This window comes from Pogona vitticeps, chromosome 2 (genome assembly GCF_051106095.1).
Source record: "Pogona vitticeps strain Pit_001003342236 chromosome 2, PviZW2.1, whole genome shotgun sequence".
Lineage (NCBI taxonomy): Eukaryota > Metazoa > Chordata > Lepidosauria > Squamata > Agamidae > Pogona > Pogona vitticeps.
This window is the reverse complement of record NC_135784.1, coordinates 110,646,204-110,652,246: the sequence shown is the minus strand read 5'-3', so window position 1 is coordinate 110,652,246 and position 6,043 is coordinate 110,646,204. Positions and strand designations below refer to the sequence as shown.

At 42.5% G+C, this 6,043-nt stretch overlaps 1 long non-coding RNA gene across 1 annotated transcript; it reads right to left on the bottom strand.

Moving 5' to 3' along the window:
* Positions 1-804: 804 nt before the first annotated feature.
* On the bottom strand, positions 805-5,721 carry LOC144586853 (uncharacterized). Its single transcript, XR_013541911.1, has 2 exons — positions 5,637-5,721; positions 805-4,614 (listed from the first exon to the last, which is right to left on the bottom strand). It is a non-coding gene; the product is annotated as an uncharacterized LOC144586853 (long non-coding RNA).
* Between the last annotated feature and the right edge of the window lie 322 nt (positions 5,722-6,043).

Genomic DNA, 6,043 nt, shown 5'->3' with positions numbered 1-6,043 from the left:
AGATTGATCCTCTCCTCTATATGAGGAAACAAAATAAAATTGGGGAGGGGAGAGAAGGTTCATCAACAGCTAGTATGTGAGTAGGTCCTTCTCTAATTGGGAGGAGGTAACAAGTAGGGTACCCCAAAGCTCAGTCCTGGGTCTAGTGGTCTTCAATATTTTTATTAATCATTTGGATGACGGAGTGCAGGGAATGCTTGTCAGATCTGCAGATGATACCAAACTGGGTGGAATAGCTAATGCCCTAGAAAAGAGAAACAAAATTCAAAAAGACCTTGATAGGATGGGAGCACTGGGCTGAAAACAACAGAATGAAACTCAGCAGGGACAAGTGCAAAGTACTGCACCTCGGAAAAAGAAACCAATTGCACAGTTACAAAATGGGGGATACCTGGCTCAGCAAAACTATGAGTGAGAAGGATCTTGGGATTGTTGTAGATCACAAGCTAAATATGAGCCCACAATGTGATGTGCCTACAAAAAAGGCAAATGCTATTTTAGGCTGCATTAGTAGAAGTATAGTTTCCAAATCCCGCAAAGTGCTAGTTCCCCTCTATTCAGCACTGGTTAGGCTTCACCTTGAGCATTGTGTCCAGTTCTGGACACCACACTTCAAGAAGGATGCTAACAAATTGGAACAGGTTCAGAGGAGGGCGACAAGGATGATCAAGGGGCTGGAAACCAAGCCTTATGAGGAAAGGCTGAGGGGTGATGTGATAGCATTTTTCAAATCTTTGAAAAGCTGTCATACAGAGGAGTGACAAGATCTGTTCTCGATCATCCCAGAGTGCAGGACACGCAACAATGGGCTCAAGTTACAGGAAGCCAGATTTCAGTTGAATATCAGGAAAAACTTTCTAACTGTTAGAGCAGTACAACAATGGAACCAGTTACCTCGGGAGCTGGTGAGTGCTCCAGCACTGGAAGTGTGCAAGAAAAACTTAATCAGCTGACACATATGCTTCAAGTGTATTTCTGCATTGAGCAAGGGGTTGGACTTGATGGCCTTGTAGGCCCCTTCCAACTTCATTTTTCTATGATTCTGTGATTCTAGGTCTCTTGTTCAATGGTCTTCCTCTTCTTAGCGAGATGTACAGTATTTTCATGTATCTTATATTATTTTTATATTTCTACATTTGCATCTGTAAGTGTAAATGGGCAAGTACAGGCATATTTCATATAAACCTATGGCCTCTTCTCCTCCCCGTTTTTCTGAGTTACATGTAAGTGATTATCTTACCAGGATTGCATTGCACTTCAGAAAAACTACACCTGAGCTGCTAAGTACCTCAGATCTCCTAGGTCAGTGGTCCCCAACCTTGGGCCTCCAGATGTTCTTGGACTACAACTCCCAGAAGCCTTCATCACCACCTCTGCTAGCCAGGATTTCTGGGAGTTCAAGTTCAAGAACATCTGGAGGCCCAAGGTTGGGGACCACTGTCCTAGGTCATGCAAACACGTTGCCAAAGCTATCAAGCCCAGAAGCTTCAAATAGAATAAAAGGCTGAAGTCTATTCTATTAAAGTGTGGTGGTAGGAAGCATCACAAATGTTTTGCTTTTAATGCACATGTAGGAACACAGTGTGAAAGAATGCATGTATTCACAATATTGCCTGTTGGAGGTCAGTAGCAAAGAATTTTTCTGTGTGCATTGCCAGAAAACCACCTCTGCACAAAACCATTTTATGCCTTATTTCTTTTTTAAAGGCACTGTCCCAGTATTTCAGTGTATGTATGTATGAAAGTGGCTTTGAAAAAAATGATGATGGGAGAACAGTGCCCAGACAGACAGATCAATAGGGGAGTTTACCTTTCTCAGATTTCTCTCCATTCTGTCTGACAGACCGGCGTTGGTATTTGCCCTGTTTAACCTTTAATACTATTTGAAGATTTTGTGTGTGTGAGAGTGTGTGTGTGTGTCTGCTTACATATTGCAGCTGGATTATTTACAAGCATATAGGCTTGAAAATAATGTGAGGCACAGAGCAAAGGCATGCTGCTAATTGTCTAGTTGCTTCTTATGTCTTGAGGATATTAACTGGACTTATTATTTTGTTTGTTTATTTTTTCTGCAAAGACATATGAGCAAAGTAATAACATTATGGCTTTTACACATATATGGAAATTCCAGCTTTCATCCCCTTCTGCTGGGCATCCCCATCAAGGTATTTATCTTCCTGCAAAGTATTTACGCTTTGCCCGCAAAGGTATACAACAGTTATTCAATTCAAGAAAAATATACAGCTGAAAATAAGCCCCCTTTGCCCAGTTGGAATAATGGCATGACTCAAACCTAGCGCTCAGAGCAAGAACCCTTCTGCATGACCTTAGGTGCTTCTTCCAGATAAGGCTTTTTATTGTGCCATCAGTCTGCCTTATTCTCAGAATTTTAGGATGGTGTGAGGTGAGGTCCAGGTGACGTCTTCCATTTGAAATGCTCCTATGTTTTCCCACCTTTTCTCCTTTCTTTTTCCATACTGACGACAGCATGGAGAGCCAGCCTAGCTGCCCTATGTTGGTTAGCTGATAGTGCTAGCAGCCATCCATCCAGAAGCAACCCTTGTCTCTAGAGCATTAAGCTTCATTTAAAACCATTGAGCACTGAGAGAGAGAGAGAGAGAGATTGCTTTAACCCTGGAGTGTGAAGCAGATATATCCAGGACAGAGAAAAAAGCTACAAAGCAGGAGGGGTGGGGAATGGATGTACGAACATGGAAATGCAAGAAATATGGCACAAAACTACAAATGCAAGAGCTCGTGATACCTTTATTAGACCACTTTAAAAAAGCATCAGGCTTTTGTGGGTCAAGTCCACTTCTTCAGGCTATGCGCCTGTATTTTGTGGATAGTGCAAAAATATATATATAAATGACAGTCCCAACCAAAATTTCATGGCAGGAGGTTGTGCTAGGTCTGCTTCTAGAGGTGAATTCAAACACTGGCTGCAGACAGCCTTTTGGGTGGGGAAGAGGGGGAATTCAAGCTGCATCCCTAGTAGCATTTGGCTGGAATTTTCCATCCAGCTCTTCAAATGAAGGGCTGCCAAAAAGCCCCACAGGTATCTCGTTCCCTGTCTGCTTTGAAACTCAAGGTTCCTGTTGGGCTGGTGGGGGGGTGGCTAGGGAAAAGGTGACACAGAAAGTAGCAGCCTCCATCAGAGAGCCAGGGTGAAGATTTATTATTTTCACCAGACAGGAGAAGCCAATTAAAGCCAAATTAATAGTGTCATCTGGACGGTGTAGGCAGATGTTATTTTGAGGTTGCTGTCCTCCTTGGCTGAGGTCAAGGGTCCATGTTGTCCTACAGGGCATTGACAGTGTCTTTCATAGTTCAGGAAAAAAATCAGGTCATGTGGTCCTTAAAATTACACAAATGCAAGAGAAGGTGATACCTTTATCAGAGCACTAAAAGTAGTTGTCTACTGCAATGCTATACAAGTTATATTCAGATGAAGTTGTCTGGTGGAGTTTTTACATAGTTATGAAGCACCATCTGTACACAAGTATCTTTGGAGAGCAGAAAATGGAGGAGAGAGGAACAGATGTCTAACAAAAGCATAGCAGGGAGGAAAAACCTGAGACGCAGAAAAAACTCTGTACTTAAGTTAGTAGCAGGTATATGGCATGAACCCCCCCCCCCCCCGAACCCATTGTTAAAGGAGATGCAGGTAGTATTGTCGTTTTCCATCAATTATTCAATTTTTTAAAAAAACAAGTACAATGCACATCCTTAGGTTCGATATTGCATAGTCTTGGAGCTATGAAAGAGAAAGACAGATGGTCACATGGACACATGTTCTCTTCTGATTATAGCAGATAGCAAACAAGCATCAAGTCATATCCAGAAGAGCAATGTTGGTCATCTGCTCACCAGTTTGGCTGTGCACTCTTTGCACAGAATCACCGAGGCCTGAATTGTGATAGTGGAAGCAGTGTTCTGGTAGCAAGATGATTAGCCTTTCTATTACAGCTGCAGAAGAAGAGAACGCTGTGTGCTGTCAGCTCACTTGAGTCACTTTGGTACATTCCTTGCACTATTGGGGGTGGAGACAACATTGCTGGCCAAGACTGGGATATTTTGTTTGACTAGTTGTGTTTTTCTAGAGGGTGTTTCATCCTGTTCTTCTCCCTGTGTCTAATATAGAAACAGCCATTGAATTGCCCTATCCTCTCCTGATCTTGTTCCTTTATTCTTTGTTTTTAAAGCAAATTTGGCAGGAGTTGGCAGCTGCTGTTTGGACAGTCCTGGAGACAGAGAGTCTTTTTAATTTTTTTTATTTAAAAATCTTTATTGTTATTGAAAATTAGTCCAGCAGACAGTGTTTGGATTGAGATGAAATCTGGATCAGAACAGAAAGCTAATCAATTAAGGCCATACCAGAATAAAGAGTCAGGTGAGGAATAACAATCAGCAACTTCTCTCAAAATGTTTTTCTTGTTACATAATTAAAAGAGCTGTGGGTTACATACAAAGCTTGAAAAATTATCCCGTATGAGTCTTTTAAACAAAGATTCCCCCATCTGGTAAGAACAATGATCACTTACTTCTCCCATTGATTAGACCATGAGACACATCTCCATTTCCAGCCAGCTCCTTCTTCTACCAACATGAGTCCTTTTTAAGGAGAAGGGCAGGATAAAAATATTTTAAATAAATAAATAAAACCATCCCAAATTACATGTGACTGTGGGAGCATTACTTGATTGGAAAAGAGGGATATAAGAATAACCCACTAAGCTTTCCTCACTTTCGCCACTTCCAGTCCTGAAATAGTCACTTGCAAGCTGGCTATAAAATGAATTAAATACAGACTCATTTCCCCTTCTGTGTTATTCTATGTATGACAACCGCAAAAACAAAAGCATGTCTGGCTCCCCCCCCCCCATTTTCAAAGCAATTGACAAATCCATTCCCCATCTCATCCTCAAAGGTTTTGTATTTGTTTATTTAAGCTGTAGAGTTTTTAGACCCCCAAACTGTCTTTGATCTGTAACATGGAACCCAGTTTTATACGCTCTCTTTCACAGGGACATCTCTTATTAGTGTTTGCACCATATCATAACCCCCAGGATTTTCAGGAAGACATAACCATTCAATGAATCTAGAGCCAGTATAGGTTTCCAATGTCGACACACCCACTTTCTCAAGGCAAGCACCATCATTCAGCAAAGGATGCAATCAGGTGGTGACATAAGAATTACATTGGGTCTCACCCGAAAGGCTCAGTGCCAATGTGTGATCTTAAAAGGGAGCATTTAAAGCAACCCATCCAGTCCGGATTGCATCAACCTGCTCTGCTGCTGGACCAAAAGGATCTGGATCAGGCATAGAGCAGGATTGGGGTGATTCACAATGTGGAATATGTTGCCTGCTCACCAGTAAATAGAGCAAATCGGACCAGTCTGTTAGTGCTCCAAATAGTGATCTAAATTACCATCTGATCACACCCAAGGTGAGGCAGCTGTGTCAGAGGGTGGCACAGCAGCAGCAGTAGCAACATCATCTTAGAACTGCAGAACTGGATCATCAAGTCTAGCCCTTGTCAAGGAGGCACAGTGACTCCCAATCTCTAATTCCACAGCCAGATTCCAAGTGCAGGGAGCAACAGCAAGATGCTGGAGAAAAGAGGGCATTACCTTGTTCTTTGCCTTGGGTAGAACAATGTTTTAGGAAGCCTCTGGTCTTTCATTGTCCTTCTCTTCCTATGGTTCTTCTTCTGCCCCTCCACTCTGTTTCCTGTTTTTAAACAAATGTGTTTGTGCTGCTTTTATACCGCCCCATAGCGCTTCAAGCACTCTCTGGGCAGTTTACAAGTTAATTATGCAGGCTGCACACATTGCCACCACCCCAGCGAGCTGGGTACTCATTTTACCGACCTCAGGAGGATAGAAAGCTGAGTCAACCTTGACCCGGCTACCTGGGATTGAACCCCAGGTTGTGAGCCCAGTTTTGGCTGCAGTACAGCAGTTTAACCACTGTGCCATGAGGCTCTTGTGCCACTCACTGAAAACCAGTTCCTTAGGAGAATGGCTTTTATATGGAA